Here is a 23,292-nt window from a genome sequence, read left to right on the forward strand (position 1 = left end):
CCTGACAGAGCTACTGTAATGGTTATGGAAAGCAGGGAACTCACATTTCAAAAATAAATCTTATTAAAAGTTTGTGCATGACCTTCCTTACACTGGATCATCTGAGCAGAGATGCTCCAAATAAGATAGCCAAGTCTGCATCTTGAGCTGTAGGCCACTATGCCCTGGAGTACAGTAGGGATGTGAACGAGTAGTCGACCACCAAATAAACAAGAGCATATCGGGTAGCACTATTGACTACTCAATCACCCGCCCCCCTCCCGTTGCCGCTTTGCACTCTTAAAGGGACAGAGGGATGCCAGTGTGCAAAGACTCTGGCTCAGTCTCCGGTCCCCCTCAGGATCTCAGAACAACCCTCCCCCCACTTTGTATTCTGAAAGGGATAGAGAAGAGGCAGCTGGTCCCGCAGGTGTCTCAGCACAAGTCCCCCAATCCTCCCTCCACTGTCACACTGAATTCTTAAAGGGACAGAGCAGCGGTAGCTCATCCCATGGATCTCTCTTCCATTGACTACTTGACTAGCAAATTAATTGCTACTTAACATCCCTAGTCTACACTCCCCTTATTTCGAAGTAACAAGTGGAGCGTCCACACTACCAAGCCCATTATTTTGAAATAACAGGCTGGTTATTTCAAAATAATAACTCCTGCTTTCCACAAGGAATAATCCTAATTCAAAATAGTTATTAATAGTTATTTCAAAATAGCAGTAGTGTGGACGTTCCAGTGCCACTGTTTTGAAATAATTACTCTCCAGAGTCATTCAAAGTAATTATTCCCTAGTGCTTTCTGGGGCTCTAAGTCAAGGTAACACATCCACATTAACAGAGCCTACCTCGGACTAATTGCAAGGCTTCCCCATAGTGCAGACACACTATTTCAAAATTAATATTTTGGGAGTTGTTATTTTGAAATAATTTCCTATTGTAGACATGCTCTATTATAATACTGGGCTGAAGTTGTGTTGCCCTCAAGTTAAGGATTGTGCTAACAAAGTCCAAATATACAGGCAAATGGGCACAGCAAGATTTAGATGGGGATAGTCCAAAGGCATTATAGCTGGACAACTGTGAAAGGTCTATGTGCAACACTTCACCTGTTCGATTTTTCTGTATGTTGAACCACTATGTAGTTCCACTTGGGCATGAGATATTTGATTAAGACTTGAAAGTTAGACCCATTATTACGGCTGCTGACCCACAGAAAAATCAGTCGGGGCCCACACAAGTGAGAAGCAAAGAAAAAAAACCCCTCACTGATGTAGCCCCTAACTAAGGAGAAAGCCACACCCCACATTTCCCTTGTACCTAGCCCAGTAGATTTTGTGTTTTGTGCTTTCAGCTTCGCAGTGTGGTAGCAGGGGGGCTGGAGCCCCAGTGTGGGCTTCCCAGCACTGGGGGGCTCTGAACCTTGGGGGCCACATCCAGGCAAGCAGGGGGCTGCATCTGGCCCACAGGCCTGAGGTTCCCCACTCCTGCATTAGAAGTTTGACTGATAAATATTAGTTTAATTGGAGAAGCAAAAAATTGTGCTTACACCAGGAAAAAAATTGCCCTTAGTTCTAGTACTAATGCGCTAATCTAGGATTAAGCAGATTTAATTCTCATTACTGTTGATAGATATACAATAAATATTTCAGTGCTTAGTCTGTTCCTGATGTTAATATGGCATTTATCCTATTTATTGCCCCACTGATCATGTGTTTACTGTAAAACTCCATGAGCCTCTTTATACAATGGAAAATATGTGTGGGCCCAAAGCAAATGAGGCAGGGAAGGAAACTGTTTTTCCTCATAGAACAGCCATAGCAGCTTATATGCGTGTGTGTGGGGAGGGGAGTGGAGGTAGGGGGAGAGAACTAATGATTTTGGTTGTTTGGTTTACATGGCATTGTACAGTATTACACTGCCCGTATCAATTACTGGCAAACACAGTAATATATTCTACACTTCTGTGATGATTAAACAAGTTCATTTTGCCAATGGATGAGCAGCTTAATGTTAGAAATCACTTAAGAGGTCCTTTTATGTCTGCCTGCTTGTGAAGGGAGTGTGGTAGTGTTTTAAGTAGTGCAGTATGTTCTGTGAGTTTGGTGCAGTGCAGCAATCTTGTATAATATTAGCACTGTCTTGATGCTAGGTTTGGATCTTAGCACCACTTGGGGAGATGGAAAGCATCCAGTCCTCCCTCCTTTTTTAAATATATTGAATTAACTACTGAGTTTTAGGTACATCATTATTGCTAGCAAGGCCATTTTTCCAGGAGTTCCATTTTTATCTAGGTACTTACAGAATATTGAGGAAACTTTCTGCTGAGCCTGACAAGTTCTGACCTATAGGTGTAGTATTATGTAATTTCTTCATGGTAGATACACTATTAGGATACAGCAACACTATTCCAAAATAACTTAGTCCACGACAACACAGCAGGCAGTTATTTCAAAATAGTGTCAAAATACAGTCAAGCTGGAGGACTTCTTACTCAAACTCCTGTAGCCCTTGTTGAACGAGGAATAGGAGAAGTCAGAGGAAAAGTGCTCTATTTCAAAGTAAGTATTATGTAGACGCTCCCTATTTCGAAATAGCTACGCAACTGACGTAGCTCAATTTGAGTAGCTTATTTCAAGTTAAGCCCTGCAGTGTAGACGCACCCTTAGAGATTAGTTTGGGGTCTGAACATTTTCATCAGTTTGACATTCATCTTGCAAACCAATACAGAGTCTGGATTAAATGTTATTCAGTCTGTAATATAACAATGGAATCCCCTCCCCCGCATCTTTGGAAATATGCAGAAAGCATATGCAAGAAATTCTATCACTACTGGGTTTTCTGCTTTCTTACCCTCATTCCTGTCAATGCACTCTGACTTCAAAAACAGCTCCCCAAGGCTATGTCCAGAGGTATCCTGAAATAGCTATTCTGCGTCTTTTGAGTGCTCCATTATTTCAAAATATAACGGGCTCACAATTCCGATGTTCCTGTAAACCTCATTCCACGAAGAGTAAGGGACATTTTGGAATAGTGATTTATTTTTAAATAAGTGCAATATGTCATCCAGGGTGTTTATTGATAGCCTGTTTGGACACATTTTGGGTGTAACCCATCCAGAACTGTATGAGTAGTGCAGTAATGCATATGTTGGATTGCTATATTTTTATAGAGTCTGGATTGCGCATTTATATTTCTCAATCTTAAAAAAAACATAATTTTGTGGGATGTATGCATATCCTTCCATTAGTCATGCCTTGTAGTAAAAGAATAAGAAAAAAGTGAAGGCACACTTTTCTAAACAAGATTTTCCTTAATATTTTGAATATATTGTCTCTCTAATTTAATTCCCCATACACTTTCAGGTTCTCAGGACTGAAACCTCACAGACCCTACCCCATGTTTCCCATGAGCCTGAATGACCCATTCAACATCAGTTTGTGTTCTGGCAACAACTCTGAATGCTGTTTCTATTGGGAATTAACTATGGGTCCCTAATTTGGCTTTTCAGTAGAAAGCAAGACCTGAGATTGATTGTTAGACTAAAAACTGATGATGAAAAAGCATTTGGGCCAAGAGGGAACAGAATATGCAGTTTAAAACTAACTTTTCCTTCCTTTAAGCTGCCTCTCTCTATCCCACACTCATCTTACCCATCCCTTCCCTCCCATTAAATTTCTAAGAAATGCAATTGGGAGCCTTAAGCTAGTTCAGGTCTTTCATGTCTCATTCAGTATAACTCTTAAGGTGGGACTGAGCAATAACCCTGGTGAACCATACCTGGCCTGCGGGCCACTTATTGCCCATCTGGCTCTAAGAATATGTCTGCACAAAGGAGGGTATGATTGAAATGGGAGTAGGCATATTTGCACCAGCTTTAATAGGTAACAATAATTGTGATGATGATACACAGACTTAAGTGTGCTAGCAACTTAAGTACAAGACTGCAGGGGCTCTGGCTGTGTATTCCATTGTTAACCCTTGCTGACATGCCACCACATCTTTACTTCTGTTGTGACCTGTGCTAGTTAGATTAACATCAGTGTGGGGATGCCTAACTGTGCTATACTCACACCTTTGCTTTGGGGTGCAGACATGCTGTAAAGAGGAGCTCTCATTTCCCTGCACTCTAGAAATGGTTGGGTAGAAAGCCTCTGAGCAGTATCAAAATATAGCACCCACTGGAGTCTAAATTTAATTCTGTGAACCTCTTTTCAACCCCCTCTTCACTGTTTCTTTCTGGGTTTGTATGCTGTATCTTTTTTTATACTCGTGTCTATAGTCAGAAAGGCCATGTAGCCTCATTCCCTAATCTTTTCCAGCACTAAGTTCAGGTGAAATGAATTACCCCTGCCTTTGTCCCTCTGGCCTTCCTATCCTTACTAACCAGGTCATTTGTCTTACCTTTCCCCATTTCTTATCAAGGGTGTGTTCACAGTGAGAAAAAAAGTGTGTTCTTATCTTGGGTTAGCTAATATGGTAACTAGCATAAAATAAAAGGCTACTGAAGACAAGGCAGTTCATAAGATTCACAAGGTCAAGGTAAAGTAAGTGTGTGTGTGTGTGTGTGTGTGTGTGAGAGAGAGAGAGAGAGAGAGAGAGAGATCTTAGGGTTTACCTCTACTCTACTTCTTAATATGTATTTGAACTAAAATTGCCATATCATTATTAGAATTTTACTTTGTGTGGTTTACTACCTGTTCGCTAAATTGAGATAAGACAACATCTCTCTTCCTAGTGAAAGGGAGAAAGGAAATGGTATTTGCCTGATGATTTCAGAGCTCTGAAATACTGTTGACCATAGATACAGAGCTTAGAAACAGCTGGTACATATCCATGTGCTGCACCAGTACCTCTGAAGCTATTATCTCATTCTTTAGAATCTGTTTTCATATATTTTTAAAGGAAGCGTCTAGCTGCTTTCATTGTAAAGAAAACCTCAAAAATATGAGCTGTCTCTTCCAAGAGCCTGGAATAATAGCTAATTGCCCTCTTCATCTCAGTAAGGTGTTAACTCAGATGGTGATGACTTAAATGTATTTAATTCCTCCTATAAAAAAGTAGAGGGGAGGATCACAGATCTGTACAGTTTACGAGTGATATATAACTTGTGCCACAAGAGGGTGGCATGTGAGAGAAACCATCCCTTACCTTTTCTCCAATCAAAAAGGAGCTGAGCTAAGCCCAGTGGAGATCAGAGTACACAAAACTATGTTTTAAATATTTGTATAATCTATTGTGAGCACCATCTTATTCTGGCAACTCACATGGTTGGGATGTTTTGTGGGCAGAGTTTGAAGAGTACCATGTGACACTGCATAGACAGAATAATAGCATTTACATTTAGAATCATAGGTAGAATATGAAGGGACCTCGAGATGTCATCAAGTCCAGTCTCATGCCCTCTCAGCAGAACCAAGCACCATCTAGATCACAATTGATAGATGTTTACCTAACCTGCTCCTAACTATCTCCAATGCTGGAGATTCTTCAACCTTTCTAGGTAACTTATTCCAGGGCTTAACCACCCTGACAGTTAGTAAGTTTTTCCTAATGTCCAACCTAAATGTCCCTTGCTGCAATTTAATATACAAGCCCTGGTTTACACTAGGGAGTTATTTCAAAATACCCCCCACCCTTATTTTGAAATAAGTGAAGCATCCTCACTATTAAGCCCATTATTTCAAAATAATGAGTTGGTTATTTTGAAATATGTACTCCTGCTTTGCTCAGGGACTAATGCTTATTTCAAAATATCTTAAAATACCATTAGTGTAAACACTCTGCTGGTGGTATTTAAAAATAACTACACCCCAGAGTAATTTGAATTAATTACTTAGTGCTTCCTGGGGCTCTAAGTCAAGGTACACTAACAGAGCCTGCCTTGGACTAATTTTGAGACTCCCACATAGTGGGCACATGCTATCTTGATTTTGTTCTTTTGGGAATTATTTCAAATTTTGTTGTTTTGAAATAATTTCCTACTGTAGCTATGCCCCTAGAGACCTATTAAATCCCTTGTTCCATCAGCATACCAGCATTGTTCTCAGTAAAGATTTCCGCTACTCTAAATGACATTTTTCTGTTGCAGAAGGTCTGTAGGTCAAGTTAACAGAGTATCATGATAGCTACATTTTTTTTTATATAGAGAGATCTGTAGACAGGAATCCCATACATATGGGAACTTGTTACATTGCTTAGTTATGCTGTGTTGCACAGATGATATATCAGCTGAAGAGTTACATAAGTTTGCTTTGCAGTCCTCCTTTATGTTTTTTCTCCCAGCATTGTAGGTTTGATACACTTCTTGTTTCTGCAGGTATATAGCCCCTACTCCCTGGATTCTTAGGGAAGTCATGCCCACGTAGGGCTGGCTCACTCCTTTCCTTGATTTCTTTTAGATATTTCCATGTGCCATGGGGTTCACTCACTGCTAGTGACACCTTCTTCTGGCTACCTGGGGATTAGCTGTGGCCAGTTATCCCATCATCCTGTGGACTCCTCTTTCTCCAGGAACAGCAGCTCCCTCTTTATGAGTCAGCCTTCTGTCCAAGTCACTACATGGTTTCCCTTCAAAAGAGGTAACAAAGTCTTTTTAGAACAAATTGTCCCAGGCAATCCACTGTCCTATGTCCTGGCAGGGCAACTCAGGACCACGCTCCACTCTTGGTTCTGGCTCAGGACCCTCTGATCAATAGTCAAGGTTTACATGCCCATTCCTTGTTGCTTTTCTCCTGAGCCTTCACCTGTCTTCCTTCCCCTCTGGCCAGTCTCCCAACTCCCTCCTCTCTGGGGCTATGTCTACACTGGCGGCTCTTGTGCAAGAACATCTTGTGCAAGGGTTCTTGTGCAAGAACTCTTGTGCAAGAACACATCCACATGGCCATGTGCTTTTGTGCAAGAGCATCCATGTCAGTGTGGACACTCTCTTGTGAAAGAAAGCTTTGATGGCCATTTTAGCCATAGAGCTTTCTTGTGCAAGAAACCCCTGCTGAACGTCCACACTGCTCTCTTGCTCAAGAGCTCTTGCGCAAGAGAGCTTACACTTGTTAGAAAAGAGCGTAGCTCTTGTGCAAGAATCCTTTTCTTCCCACGCTTTACTGTAAATCCTCTTGCGCAAGAGCGGTCAGGCAGTGTGGATGCTCTACAGAAGAACAGCTGTTCTTGTGCAAGAACCCGCCAGTGTAGACATAGCCTGGGAGTAACAATGAATACTCCTAACAACCCTGAATACACCTCCCTACTCCCAGGGGGCATTGCAGCATACTCCTCTGTAGTCCCCTTCTGTTGCCAGCTATTTGCTTTTATACGTGCTCTTCCTGTTCTTATCCAGCTAAGCCTCAGGTCTGATTAATCAATCCCTGCTTTCTAGAGCCTTCTTCAGGTGCAGCTGTAACCCACACACCACCTGGCACTGAGACCACTTGCAGAGTGAATGATGAGTCTGTTCTACAGCCTTAGCTACCAACAAGCTGGCTTTTAGCTCATGTGATAGAGGCTCATACTCTACACACCAGAGGTCCCAGGTTTAAGTCACCCAGAGATGACCCAGGTGTGTCCACATTACAAAGCCTGTGAGGTTACTTGGCCCACCCAGATGTCTTAACCATTCCAGTCCTGTGTGGGCCAAACACCTCACAGCATGACATTGCTGACTCTTGTTTGGATTGCTGGTCAGATCCCATTCATTTGGAATTCATGAAGTGAGGATACAGACATACTATATTCTTTGTATCCTGTCAATTGCTTTTATGCATTTAATCCCATCCATTGGGAACAAACCATCACAGAATGAGTGTGAAACATTTTAATCTGGACTACAGTTTGTACTGAACTTTTCCTATTTTAAGCTTGAGTACATATTCCTTAAAACTGATAATTCTCAGTGCCTGCATAGTGCTTTTTCATGTTCAAGGTGTTGACAAGCATTCACTAGTTAAGCTGAAAACTAGTTGAAGTTACTCAAGTTAAGAAACATGCATCTCTGTAGGCAAGATTTAACATGTGGTTCTGGATGCATCACTTGACCACAAGATGTAGAATCTTCCTAGAAATATGGAAAACCAGGGGGCACCAATGCTCATTATAAGTAATAGGTTGTTGCTGCCTTTATGTAATACAAAAGACTGCAACTCCACTATTCTTAATTTGTATATGGAGAAAAACAGTTGCTAAATAACATCTCTATTTTGGAAAATAACTTCACTGAGAAATGCGTTACAAGGTTTTTGCTTTCTGGCTACTTTCTATGTTCTTTTTCATTTGCTATTGGACAGCTTTTGGCTATTAATTTCCCATTTCCTCTCCTTTTTCAGGTATTTGCAATAACAAGAGTAGAATAATTTAGAATCATAGTTAAGCACTAGTCATGTTTATAATAATATTAATTTAGGAAGTGGATTGCATTTCTATCTGAACATGACTAATGGAAGTTACTCAGAAGTCTTGCAATTTCTGAGAATTTGGTTTGGATTTCCTGAAATTAGTATCTGGCATTCAGTTCCCAGGAGAGTTGTGTGCGTGGTGGAAAGATGCTATCAAAGCTCCAGCAATGCTATTTGATCTCCTCCATTTGCACTCTTTTGCTTCTCCACTGTTGCGTATTAGTATTATTAGCCTGATGTGTTTTGAATGCTGTTCTGTGCAAAGTCCCAGAAACAGTCACTCAAAGAAAAAGTAAGAGAAGTATGATATGTTACTGGATAGCTCAATGAGAAAACTGAATAAGCCATGGGACCCAATAGCCTGAAAAACAGTGTTTGAAAACACCCCATTCCTTCTGCTCAATGAACATAAGCATCTTGAGTAAAATATAACTCTTTTTCCCAGAAAAGGTACTGGTGTCCTCTGGTGTATTCCTGTCAAAACCCTAACAATTCACTCATTTTCATGTCTGTATATATAATATACTGTAGTGGGTAGAGCAAGTGGCTGGGAGTCAGCACTCCTCCATTTTATTTCAAGTTCTGTCACCAACTTACTCTGTGACCTTGGAGTAGTCACTTATGGTATATGCACACTGCGCACTTATTTCAAAATAAGCTATTCTGGAAGAAATACTCTGAAATAGCTTATTTCAAAATAGCAGGTCTACACTACAGGAAAACCTCAAAATTAGTCCGAGGCAGGCTTCTCTAACGTGAACGTGCTACCTCAATATAGAGTCCCAGGAGGCACTGGGAAGTAATTTCTTTGAATGGGCCTGGGGAGGAGCTATTTCAAAATAGCAGCAGTGGAGCGTCCACACTACAGCTATTCCAAAATAGCTATTTCAGAATAGGCATTATTCCTTATGGAATGAGGTTTACAGAAGTCAGAATAAGCCATCTATTATTTTGAATTGATTTTGAAATAACGGAATTACTGTCTCGATGCTCGCATTGGTATTTCAGAATAATGGCCATTACTCTGATATAACGCTGCTGTGTATACGCACCCGCAGTGTCTCTGTGCTTTACTTTATACTTACTTAAAATGAGCATAACAATACCTGCCTGTGTTTAAAAGTGCACCAAATTTGATGATACTATATAAGTTTAATTTTCTTAACGGTAACACTCAAGGCTCACCACCATCTTCAGAGGAAAATTGTATGGGACTTCCTGATAAAGAACTGTTGATGAACTCTTTCATTTGCTCATTAGTAACCCAAAAGCAATGCTCCTTAATTTGCTTGATGTCACACTAATCAACACAAGATATTCCTTTTTTCACTTGCTTTAATATAGGAGCTAAAATTTTACTGGTTTTAGATCTCCACTGAGGTTTGTCAACATCTAGGATCAGAGGTGATGATGTAACATTTTGATGATTTGATCAGTTTGCATGTTTTTGTAAATTTCTAGCAATTGGTTTATCAGAAATAATGTTCCTAGACATTTTTTGCAGACTATCTTCCTAGACTATATCTTTGCAGACACTCCTGCTAATACATCCTGAATGATGCATTTTTTTTGCAGCAGTATTGCATTGATGACTCATATTTAGTTTGTGATTCACTCTAACCTCCAGAATCTTTCCTGCATTCTAAACAGTTATTTCCTATTTTGCATTTAAGCAACTGATTATTCCTTCCTAAATTTAGTATTTTTGCATATGTCCATATTGAATTTTATCCTATTTACTTCAGACTATTCCTCCAGTTTGTCCAGATCCCATTTTGAATTCTAATACTGTCTTCTAAAGCTCTTGCAACCTCTCCCAACTTGGAATCATCTGCCAACTTTTCAAGTGTATTCTCTATGCCATTATCTAAATCATTTATGAAGATATTGCATAGATCTGGACACAGGACTTATCTCTGACAAAGCACACGTGGTATGCCCTTGCAGCCCAATTGTGAATCTTTGATAACTATTGTGAGTATGGTTTTCCAGCCAGCTATACACCCACCTTATATTAGGTTTGTAGAGGCTACAGTTCCATGGTTTATTTATGAGAAGGTCACATCAGACATATCTCAACTTTTGATTTTATCACATATACTTCTTCCACCCTTTCTACAAGGCTCTCCCATCTTCCACTAGTTCTCAGACATAATTGCTAATGGCTCAGAGATCTCGTCAGCTAATTCCTTAAGTATTTTCAGATGCATTTTTATCAGGCCCTGCAGATTTGAAGACATTTAAGTTGTCTGCTTGCACATATGTACTTAAAATGCTGAAGTAGCACAGCTGCACCAGTGCTGCTGTAACATGTCAGTATGGATGTACCTATGCTGAAGGCAGGGCTTTGCCCACTGGCATTGTTAATTCTTCCATCAACCTAATGCTTAGGTATATGGATTTTTCCTTGTTTAGACAAGCTATAAGTAAATCTCAAATTCTTCTTTCCTCATTTTATCCTCAGATCCTACCACATTTACATAGATGTTCAGTATGGTAGTTGTCAAATTATGGCTAACCTGGTGAAAACTAACCCCCCCCCCCAAAACACTTAATACTTTGGCCAAATTTTTGCATTTTCTGTTATTTTCTTTCCTTCTTCATTAAGTAATGGGTCTACCATGTCCTTGGTTTTCCTCTCCCTTCTAATATATTTGCAAAATGCTTTCTTGTTGTTCTTTATATTCCTAGCTAGTTTAATGTTGTTTTGTGCTTTGGGCTCTCTAATTTTGTCCTTACAAGCTTGTGGTTGTGTTTTTTTTTTTTAATCTTCATCCTTCTTAATTTGATCTAGTTTCTACTTTGTGTATGACTCTTTTTTAGTTTCAGGTCATGGAAGATCACCTGGTTAAGCTCAGGTGGCCTCTTAGCCCTGGTCTACACTAGGGCATTATTTTGAAATAATGGCAAAATTGATAAGCGAAGCATCCACACTACCAAGCCAATTATTTTGAAATAAGGGGGCACTTACTTTGAAATCTGTACTGTTTTTCTCAGGGAATAATGCTAATTTCAAAATAGTTATTTTTAATAGAGTTAATGTGGACACTCCGGTGCCACTATTTCGAAATAATTACTCCTCAGAGTAATTCAAATTAATTATTCCCCAATGCTTCTTGGAGCTCTAAGTCAAGGTAGAGCAGACACATTAAGGGAACCTTCCTCAGACTAATTTTGAGGCTTCCCCATAGTTGGGACACGCTATTTCAATTTTGTAAAATCAGGAGTTATTAAGTTGAATTTAGTTATTTCAAAATAATTTCCTAGTGTAGACATGTCCTTACTGTATTTCTTATTGTTCCTACTCATTAGTTAGTATGGTCTTGTGTCCTTAATATTTGCCAACTCTCCAGAATTCTTTTTCCTCCTTAGACTTGCATTCCATAGTATATTGCCTACCTTCTATCAGTTGGCTAACACCTGCCTTATTGAAGCCCATTGTGTTTATTCTGCTGTTTTCCTTCTTACCATTCCTTAGAATTATGAATTCTATCATTTTTATGATCACTTTCACCCCAGCTGCCTTCCACCTTCAATTTCCCAACCAGTTCCTCCTTATTTGTCAGAATCAAATCTAGAACAGCCTCTTTCATGGTCACTTTCTCCACCTTCAGTAATAAAAAATTGTTTTCAAATACATTCTTAGAACTTCCTGGACTACCATGCTATATTATTTTCTCAGTGGATATCTGGGATTCCTTCTTATCTTTCTCTCCTACACTTTAGATAATAGGTGTCTGCCTTTGAAAAATGTATATTTGGGTATGTCTACACTGCATTCTTCTTTCAAGAGAGGAATTCAAATGCAGCCGAGCGAAATTGCAAATGAAGTGTGGATTTGAATTTCCTGAGCTTCATTTCCATAATGGCGTCTGGGCAATTTTTCAAAATACCCTATTTCGAAAGAAAAAATGCAGTCTAGATGGGGTTATTTCGAGGAAAAAACCCTTCTTTCCAAATAACCCTTAAACCTCATTTTTTAAGGAGTAAGGCTTATTTTAAAAGAAGGGGGTTTTGTTGAAATAACCCCATCTAGACTACGTTTTTTTCTTTTGAAATATGGTATTTCAAAAAAGCATCCAGACACCATTATGCAAATGAAGCGCAGGAAATTTAAATCCGCACTTCATTTGCAATTTCACTCGGCTGCATTTGCATTCCTCTCTAAAAAAAGTGAATTCAGTGTAGACGTATCCTTTATGTTAAAAATAACTTTAATCAGTCCTGTCTACTGTAGATATCTGTTGTGTTTCCTTCAGTCCTCATCCTATGTACATATTTCTTCTAACTATACATTTGTATTTGTATTCATTTCATACCTTTGAAATGCCATTATTTACATTGCCCCTTAAGCAAGGGTTGCTTCCTCTGTGTTAATCTGTAATCCAATTCTGCTGTGATGCCTACAAGAAACCATCCTGCTAATGATGGGTAGGTTGTGTGATAATCACAGACAGCTAGTTTTATTTATTTTATAAGAAAAAAAATTCAGAACACCTAAGCCAATGAAATGTTCAACAGCTGAAGATGATATTTTCACTAACTTTATTATCATTGCCCTCATCCTACTCTTCCCTCCTAGTCATGCTTACTAACTGCATCTTGTTACATGTAAGGTTCTAGCTCTTTGGGGTATAGTCTACCTTTGTCATTGAATAATGCTTATCATAGTGTACTTGAAATCCTGATTGGGGCATTTGAGTTCTACCATAATAACAAAATACCTACTTAAAAAAAAATCTCAGAGGGTAGCTCTTCGGTTAATCTCACAGGACTACTCATTATTTTTTAAAATACATAGTAGTCATCATTGAAGGAGCTCAGAAAAGTCCAAGAGCCAACATAACTGTCTCTTTTCATTATGATTAGATGTCAAAAACTTCTACTGACAAAAATATATTTTAATAGTAAAATGTACCCAAGTAATACCAGGCTTTATAGAGACAATGAAAACTATACTCTAAGTTAATGCTAGCCAACATGTTTATGATATATGTTCTGATTACAGCAAGAAACCAGGAGAATCTCTTTTGCTTTTAATGGTAATTCCTCATGACTTGTTTCATGGCAATTTGAAAACATGGCAATTTGAAAACAGAGTATAGTTTATCTTATGAAAGCACAAACTGTTTTGTCTCAGATTAGACTTTCTTTAAAAACAATACCCCTACAAGATTACATCTATACACAGTAATGCATCTTTGTCTGTAGGGTGTTTCATTTGGCTTCTCCTATTACTGTACTTTGTTAACAGATTAATTATTTCTTTATGCAATTTTCATCTAAAGAGGCTTGGTGTTAATTTGCTTCCTGTAGCAGTGCTGTTTAATTAGGCAATCACCCTTGTGTCTACATACTGATGGAAGGGAGTGACAGAATTACACAATGGGTTCATTTAAAACATTGCAAAATACAAACTTGAACTAACAAATTAAATGGAAAGTGAAGAAAATGCAGCTGAGGCCTTTTAATAGGGATATAGCAGTGACAGGAGAAATATACTGTAATTAGCACATCCCTATTGACTAGGAAAACCCTACTGTTTCCAATATACATAATCAGATATGCTTCCCAGGAAGTGCATCGTTTAATCAGATAATCATACTAATATCTGTTAAATCCTTGACTGCCCCGTATTTATTTTATTTCAGGTCATATTCTGTCTTCCTTTCTTGAGTAATATTTTACTCCATGAAAATTCCCACATTAATCAATGACACTACTTGCAGAGAAAGGTACTTTTCAATGGCACAAATGTGGCAAAATTGGCCCCTGAGCTTTATAATACAAAGGAAAGTATGAGCGCTCTTTAGTGCGGTATATACACATAATTCTATTTAAAAGGTGTAGCAACATAAAATCAGCAGCTTCCCCAAAAATAACCAGCCAGGGACAACCAATCAACCAACGCAATGGAAAACACAAACCTGAACACTTATTGTATGCATCCATGAATTTCCAAATATCTGAGGGAGAAGATGCACCTATAAGCATTCCGGAAATGCCAACACATTACCATATTTTTGGACCATCATGGGGAGTTAATTTCAAACAGTGTGTCCACATAACAATTGGAAAGTATGATACCAGCATGAAGAGATGTACCCAAACTAGTTTTGAGTTAGCTTATCAAAGTTAGCTCAAGTAACAATAACTGTGAAGCTGCTGAAACACAGGCAGCTGCAGGGGCTCAGACCAACTGTCTAAGACCATGGATACATACTCAAGTGGCAGTCACCTGTACTGGGTCTCTGTTATTTCTCTCCAGCTCATCTGATGAAGTGGGTTTTGCTCATGATACTCTCTCTATTTTTGTTAGTCTCTAAGGGTATGTCTACACTGCAAAGTTAATTTGAAATAACAGCTGTTATTTCGAATTAACTTTAATAGCGTCTACACATGCAAACCGCTGTTTTGAAATTAATTCAAAATAGCAGGGCGCTTAATTCGAATTTGGTAAACCTCATTCTACGAGGAGTAACACCAAATTCGAAATAGCTATTTCAAATTAAGTGCTGTGTAGACACTTAATTCGAAATAGGGGGCCTCCAGCCTTCCCAGGGAGCCCTGGTGGCCACTCTAGGCACAACCAGGAAAACTTACTCTCCTCTCCCCTAGCCCCAGAGCCATTAAAGGGGTAGACCCTGGACACAGTGCCTCTGCCAGCACCGAGTCTGCCAGCCCAGAGCCAGAAGTGGCCACTGGGGCCCCTGACCCAGTGGCCCTAAAACATGAGCTAGCAAGCCACTGACAGCCAGCCTTCCACTGCTCCCCGGGAGTAGTCTGCTAGTTCCCAGGAGCCTGACAGGGGCTGGAGAAGGCGGGTGCCTTCCTGGTCCAGGGTGGAGATTAAGGACCTTATTCAGGTTTGGGGGGGATGCCCCCAACGTCCATGATCTCCGCACTAGATGGAGGAATGCATCTGTCTATGGCAGGATAGCTGCCAGCCTGGCCACCAAAGGCCCCATGCAAACCCAGGAGCAGGTTTGCATGAACATCAAGTTGATCTGGTGAGACCCCCAACCCTGGGCCCTGAGCTTCCTCTCCCCCTTCTTCCCCTGGATTCCCCCTTCCAGCTCCCTCCTCCCAGGTTTCCCCCTCCCCTCTCCCATCCTCTCTCTTCCTCTTTTCCACCTCCTTTTACCAGTCTCCCCAGTTTTGTTCATCCCCCTCCAGTTTTGTTCAATAAACCCAGTTTCTATTTCTGAACATACGTGTCTTTTGTTTGACATCAGGAAGTGGAGCTAGGGAGGGGTAAGTGGAAGGACGTGAAGGAGGAATGGGGCACGAGCCCCCGGTGGGGAGGACTGGGGTGGCTCCTCAGGCTCCTCGGGGTGGATACTCTCCCACAGGGCCTCCTGGATCCTGACAGCCCCCTGATGGACCCCACGGATGGCAACCTGCAGCAAGTGCAGCTGGGCTGATGGCAACGACCCCACAAGATGCACCGGCGTGCCCAGGGGCAGGTCTGGCTCCATGTGGCCGAGTGATGTGGTGTCCCGAGTGTGGGCACTCAGGGCACTCCAAGACAGGACTGCTTTGCTGTCCCTCATCGAGGTAGACAAGCAAGCGGGGAACCCTGAGAACTGTCTGTCTGGGGTGGGGGTCGGGTCCCTTTAAGCACAGAGCTCAGTTAGCCTCAGGCAGCAGCCACACACACTAAGTCCTAACCTGATGCCCTGCCGGCACTGGTTCCGGCCAGCCTTATCTTCGGTTTAGGGTCCACTCAGTGTGGATGCGCTATTTTGAAATAGCAAAACGCTATTTCGAAATAGGTTTTGTGTGTAGATGTGTTAATTCGAAGTAGCTTAATTCGAGTTAACTTAATTTGAAATAGTTAACTCGAATTAACACTGTAGTGTAGATGTACCCTAAGGGTGTGTCTACACAGCACCTTTATTTCGGGATAACTAGTGTTATTTTGAAATAAAAATGCGAGTGTCTACACAGTCATTCAATTATTTTTAAATAATTTTAAAATAAGATGGCTTATTCCGAAATCTGTAAACCTCATTCTATGAGGAATAACACTTATTCCGAAATAGCTATTTTGAAATAAGGCATGTGTAGATGCTCCACTGCTGCAATCTCTACATAGCCCTTCACCGGGGCCATTCTAAGTTATTCCTCCCCACTGCCTCCTGGGGTTCTAAATCGAGATAGCACATCTACATTAGGGAAGCCTGCCTTGGACTGATTTTGAGGCTTCCCTGCAGTGTAGATGTGCTATTTTGAAATAAGCTATTTCGGAATAATTATTCTGGAATAGCTTATTTTGAAATAAGCGTGCAGTGTAGATGTACCCTAAAGTGCCACAGCACAACTAGTTTTTAAAGCTACAGACTAACATGGCTGCCTCTTGGAGGTCAGTTGAGTGTGTATGTTTACCTGCTTTATCCTTTAACTCATTTCTTTTTCTTAGTTAATAAATCTTGCTTTAGTTTATTGTTGGATTGGTTAAGCACATTATCTTTAGTTTGAGTTCTGAGGTGTAACTGACCTCATGTATGTGACTAGTCCTTAGGGATTGGGAGTGACTTGAATATTGTGATTTTTGGTGTAAGACGCTATATGCCACAAAGGCAAGCTTGCCTGTGTGGCAAGGTAAGTCAGACTATCCACTACCACACTAAAACTCCATGTTAAGTCTATTAGAGTGACCAAGGAGTTAATGCTTGTTACTTGGTTGGTGAAAACAAACTATAAACTCACAACCATTTGGGGTTTGTGCTCTGCTTCTTCATTGACTCTTGTGAGCCAATGCAGACAGCTTGACACTGAAGTTTTTTCACATGACTCCAAGGGCTAGGGCTTTAATAAAAAAAATAGCATGAAACTCACAATAAAATGAGAGTTGGCAATGCTAAATTCAGTGCACGCTTTGCCCATGGCAGGCCCATATGGGCTGATTTCTCCTGGGTTCTGTACTCCCCTAGGGATGGCCCCACCTGCTATCTTTTATGTGCACTGCATTAACCGAAATTTGTCTAATGCATCTAATACTTTGTTGCAAATTAAAATGTTATATTAGGGATATTTACACAAGTGAATCTCTTTGTACAGTTTTAAGAGGTGTTTGTTACCAACCCATCACACAGGTACAGAGATTAATGTGGGGATGGGGAACCTCTGGTCTGCAGGCCAGATCCAGCCCCCTTGCCTGTGACAAGTCTCTGAGCCATTGTCCAGAAGTCCTGAGTCTTGGATTCCTCCTCTGGGCTGGAATTGTGAGCCCTGGCTTGTGGCAATTAGGGAAGCTCTGCATGTTATCTTCACCTGCAGGTGCTGCCCCCTCAGCTCTCATTTGCCAGGACTCATGGTCAATGGGAACTGTGGGGGTGGCACCATCAGTTGAGGGCAGCACATGGAGCCACATGCCTCCCTGCAATGGCTGCTCTTGTAGGAGTAGGACAGGGTCCGGACAGGCAGAGAGCTTGCCTTAGTCCCACTGCACCACCAATTGGGAGCCTCCTGAGGTAAGTGCCCTGCACTCCCCCCCCACCTTAACACACTACCTCAGCCTTGAGCCCTTTCCTGCACTCCAGCTCCCTCCCAGAACCTGCATGCCAACGCCATGCCCAGAACCCCATGCTGTGCTCCCAACTGCTGTATCCCTTGCCCCACTACAGAGACCAAGCCCTCTCCCATGCCCCAACCTCAGCTCCCTAACTCCCATCCAAACCCTGCACCTCCACCCACACCCCAACCCCTTGCCCCAAGACCACTTCTGCACCCCCAATCCCTTATCCCCAGCCCCACCCCAGAGCCCACACTCCAGTTGGAGCTCTCATCCCTTCTTGCACTTCAACCTTCAGCTCTAGCTGGAGCCTCCTTCCGTATCCTGTGAGCTGCCATCCCACCTTCCGCAGGGCTGTGTGTGGTCTGCAAATGATTTTTTCTTCTGGGAGTCAGTAGCCCCTGACTGGAAAAAGATTCCACATCCCTGGGTTAATGAGAGAAACTGACAAGGAGTGAAGAGAGAGATATGGCCGTTTGTGGGCCTTTTCACGCCATTACACAGCAAGTCTTGTCCTGAAACAATACTCTGCTATCTTAGAATAAGGTCTATAGAACGTGTACGAGGGAAATGATATGAATGATAAAAGTCCAGACATGAAATACTTTTTGCATGCAGTCGTCCAGCATAAGCGTTTACCACTAGGTGTGCATATGACACTCCAGTTTACCACAGTACATCTTAAACTGTATATAGAAATTAGGTTTATGTTGTTAGAATTTAAATGAGCAAAACTACTTAATCTGTTTCTTTAATGCCTATTTGAACTTGAAACCCAACTATAATTTTGCAGTGTTTTATCAGCTAGGTTTTCTATTGATTAAGAGCTCAAATCTTATCACCCTTACATCCACTAATCCCTACCCTATGAATAGAACTCTCCCTAAGGCTGTGTCTAGACTGCAGGCTTCTTTCGGAAGACGCTTTTCCAGAAGAGATTTGCTTCCGAAAGTCATCTGCTTTTTCAAAAAAGAGCATCCTGACTGATTGGACACTCTCTTGCATAAAAGGTCACCCAGAACCACTTCAGGCAGGGCTTTAGGTCACCAATTGCTTCCGAGTGCTGGTGCCGGAGCCTAGCAGAGACACACGCTTAAAGGAACCCCTCTGGACAGCCGTTTCTTTGCTTTTGCTGCGTGCTTGCTACCTGCTGTGCCTGCCCTGTTCTTTTTTGGATGCCACAGCTTTTTCCTTTGAGCCATGGAGCCAGAGTTGCCCCTGGGCATGTGATGGCACCAAACTGCCATGCTGCAGTTTCTGCAGCACTTTGGGCCGGCTGCCTTCCTGGTCCTGACCAAGCTCAACCCCAAGCTCATTCTGGGGACCCTCTCCCTGGGTGCGGGAGCAACATCCTTGCAACCGCAACCCACTGTGGAAAGGCGCAACCTACTGTGGAGGCTGGACACCAGTTCAGACTGGTGGGACCGGCTGGTTGCGGTTGGGGATGTGCAGATGCCATTGTGCATGGTGGGGAATGTGGCCTACCTCCTGATGCAGTGGCTAATGAAGCCATATACCGGCCACCTGGACCCCAGTAGGGACCAATTTAATGCCCACCTGAACCGGTCCAGGATCCAGGTGGAGTGTGCCTTCAGCCACCTCAAGGTACAGTTCAGGTGCCTTCTGACCCGCCTGGACATGGGGGAGCACAACATCCCCAAGGTGGTGGTGGCATGTTGTGTCCTCCACAACGTTGTATAGAGCAACGGGAGGCCTTCCTCCTGGAATGGGGGGTAGATGCTGGCTGCAAGGGGAGACCTTTCACGCAGCCATGGATAGCTGCCATCTGCCAGGCCCATCAGGCCAGGGTGTGCATCCAGGAGGCCCTGAGGTAGAGTTTCTCTCAGGCACCACAGTAAGTCCCCAAGGCTTCCCCTTCAGGGAAAGCTCCAATACCCCTTTCCCACCACAAACCCACTCTTCGCCCCTTCCCTGACCTCTCAATAAAGACACCTATTAGGCTTTGAACAAAACAAACTCTGTATTGATCTTTCATTAAAAAAAGCTGGGGAGCGGGGGGAGGTGGGCTCATCACCTGGAGGGGGGGGGGTCTCAGAGGGTTCTGGAGTGGGTGTCTGCACTCCACCAGGAACTCGGCAATGTGCTCAGAGATATTGTCATTACAACGTTTGGAGCGGGATCCTGCAATGTCTCCTCCTTGCCCCACAGTTCGAGGAGGAACAGGATCTCTGCTCTAGACCAGGAGGGTGCCTGACTCTTGGTCCCCCTGGGTGGGTCCTGGGACCCCTGGGGCTGCTCCCTGTGAGGGCCAGGCGGGTCTCAGGGGGCTTGTGGCTCCGCCATGGGTGGCAATGCCTGTGGCAGGGAGAGCCGCGTGGTCAGGGTGCTGCCCTCAGTCCGGCTTCCTGCCACAAGGCTTGTCCAGGGGGCCTGCAGCTTTAAGAGGGGCCAGGAGACAGGAACTATAGAGTTGTGATTACTTTGGATGAAGTGGCCACCAGGGCACCTGTTATTTCCTGGAGTCCTCTTCTTTCGTAAGAAAACCCTCTTCCCCGTCCACACATGCCTTTTTGGGAAAAAGGCTTCTTCCTCATAGAAAGAGGATTACCAAAACCCCTCTGTTCTTTTGATTTTCTTTCAAAATAACATGATTGCAGTGTTGACGTAATTTAAGTTTTTTCAGGAAAACGGCCGTTTTTCCAAAAAAAACTCTGTAGTGTAGACATACCCTAAGTCAGTGTGTCTATTCTTGACATAAAGTGCTCCTCGGAATAACCAAACTGGGACAAGAGCTTGCAGAATTTGTTTCACATTTCATATTTTGTTATCTGAAGTTTCAAATCTGTTTTATTTGTATCTAAAAATGCAAACTGCTGTGACGGCTTTCTTTTTCCGCTCAAGTTTGGTTTCATTATTATCATATGACATGTTAAATGAAGCGCGACTGGTATCAGGTTTCTATCAGCAGCTAATGCCAAAAATATTCATCCTAACACTTCACAACACGCAAGTAAGCACTTTAAAGCACAGACATGGGGTTGCAAGCTATTGCTCTTTTCTTTTTGCCCCTTGTGCTCCAGAAAGTGAAACAAAAGAGAACGTATTGTAAAATGATCTGTGTTTTTTCCCCCAAAACACTGCTATTCATCTCATTTATGCACGGCAGATAAAATTAATTACTGCATTGCAGATAATAGCACCTAAAGGTCATCCTTTGAATTTCTGTTAGTATCATTTTCATGCTTCGAAGATAATGGCCTGGTTTTGTTTGTTCATTGTGCAGTAGGCTGTCTTAAGAAGCATATTGAGAAAACAAATGATAATAACTGGATGTTGCAGCATAGTTGCTCTGTAAAGTATGCCTCTACTGTAATGTTTCTCTGGCTAAAAAAAGTGTGTGATAGCAGTGCCGAGGTATTTTATTCTGTAAATGTAGAGACATGGAGCTGAGGACACTAAAATAGAGATCCAATTTCATAAATGTAGATATGTGTTTGCATGTTTATTAAATCATTTCAAATGACTTGCTGCTGTGATGGAGCCTATAGATGCTGCATTGTTTTCCCCTGCAGGTATTCAGTTTAAAACTGAACTGGGTCTGCAGACAGAGATGTTCACCCAAACCTTTTCTCAGCTGTGTACATGTATGCAGAAACTTATTGGGAAAACTTTTTGAGAGATGTTATCACTTAAGACAGGGATCAGCAACCTTTTCAAACCAAAGAGCCAAACAACATCGTAATTCAGAACAAGAGGTCAACAAAGAGCTGTATAAGAATGCCCATTTGCATGACTGAAAATATACAATGTAATATTATTGATAATTGACATAACAATTAATAGCAGCATAAATTAAACATACTCACGGACTTCAATGGGATTTCTGCTGCTGCATCTTTTGGCACATTTCTTTGAAGTTTACATCATAACTGGTCAAATCCAGCTTCATGCACACATTCAGGCTGTCTTCTGTCAATCTTATGGCAGGGAACTGGGGATGTGGGGGTACAGGAATTTGTAGATGTGGCGGTGTGATGAACTCAGGGCAGAGGGTTCAGCTGTATGATGGGCTCAGGGTTGGTGTGCGGGAGGGGGGCAAGAGCGTTATGACACTGCGGCCAGATGGGGGCTGGCCCCAATTGGGGCTTGTTGGCCAGGCTTCATTTCATCACCTCACTCCCCTGGCACTCCAGCCCCATGGTGGGGTGAGGGTCAAGGAGGACCAAGATTCAAGGCCTTAGGGGTTCCAAGGTTAGTGGATTTTGTGGCCCTCCCTAGGCTCTGGGGTGGGTCCAAAATTGAAGGGTTAAGTGTGTGGGACAGGACTGCCAGTGAATGGGCTACAGATGGGGGTGCAGGATCTGGGCAGGACATTGGATGCAGGAGAGACTGAGGGTGCATGGTCTGGGTGGGAGGTAGGGTGCAGGAGCAGGCTGGGAGTAGGGTGTCTGGCTGGCAGGGAGGGGGCAGGAGAAAGGGGAAATGCAGGAATGGACTGGGGGCAGTGTGTCTGGCCTGAGGGAGGGCTGAGTGAAGAGATGGGGGTTGGGTTCTGGGCATGAGGGGGTGGAGAGCCTCTTACTTGCTCTCTCGCCACATTGCAGGCACTGTGTAACACGGCCTCCCATTGCTCCCATTCATCATCAGGAAGCCTCCAGGAAGTGCATCCCTGTCAGGCTGGCCCCCAGCTGAAGGAAGGAAAATGGCAGCACATGGAGCCATTTTTGGCTCTGCTTGTTCCCCACATGCTGGATCCGGTGGGGAGATTTGGGGCTTCCTCCTCCTGCTGCCCACCGCAGGAAACTGGCACAGGCATTACAATCTTGTGCTGGCCGTAAGGCTGTAGTGCCAGCGCAGGCTCTGTGTTGTGGGGGGGAGCAAGGAGAGGGCTGAGCTGGGGCTCCAAATGAGCCGTATTGGCTCCCTAGTGAGCCATATTTGGCTCATGAGCTATAGAGTGCTGACTCCTGAGTTAGGACTTAGCTGCTGTCCACCCCTCTCCCCCAAACATGTGTGGGCTTATTAATGGTCACAGGGCATATAGCTTTGCTTCTTCATCCTCTATTGCACCATATAGTGTTCCACCACTTGAGTTAATGAAAGTAAACAGAACATGCTAAGTTATTGTTTTGATGGAGTTATTTTTAATTATGCATGTATGTATTTATATATTAGGGAAATAGAAATATTCCTTATATGCTTCTGTATTTAGGCATTTCCCAAATGCCTATATCTTCCAGACATCAGTGTTTAGTGTTACCCTGGGCTCCCATGAACCCATAGCTCTCAGTATCTTTAATTTTCCATGAGGCAGTATCAGGACAGACCAAGGTTGACACAATGCTTCTATCTGATATGTGTCTGAAAAACAAAAACCACATGCTTTCACTTAAAGGGTTTGTCCTGGGCCCTATCCTATTCAACTTATTTACAAGTGACCTAG

The sequence above is a fragment of the Pelodiscus sinensis genome, chromosome 1 (assembly GCF_049634645.1).
Source record: "Pelodiscus sinensis isolate JC-2024 chromosome 1, ASM4963464v1, whole genome shotgun sequence".
Lineage (NCBI taxonomy): Eukaryota > Metazoa > Chordata > Testudines > Trionychidae > Pelodiscus > Pelodiscus sinensis.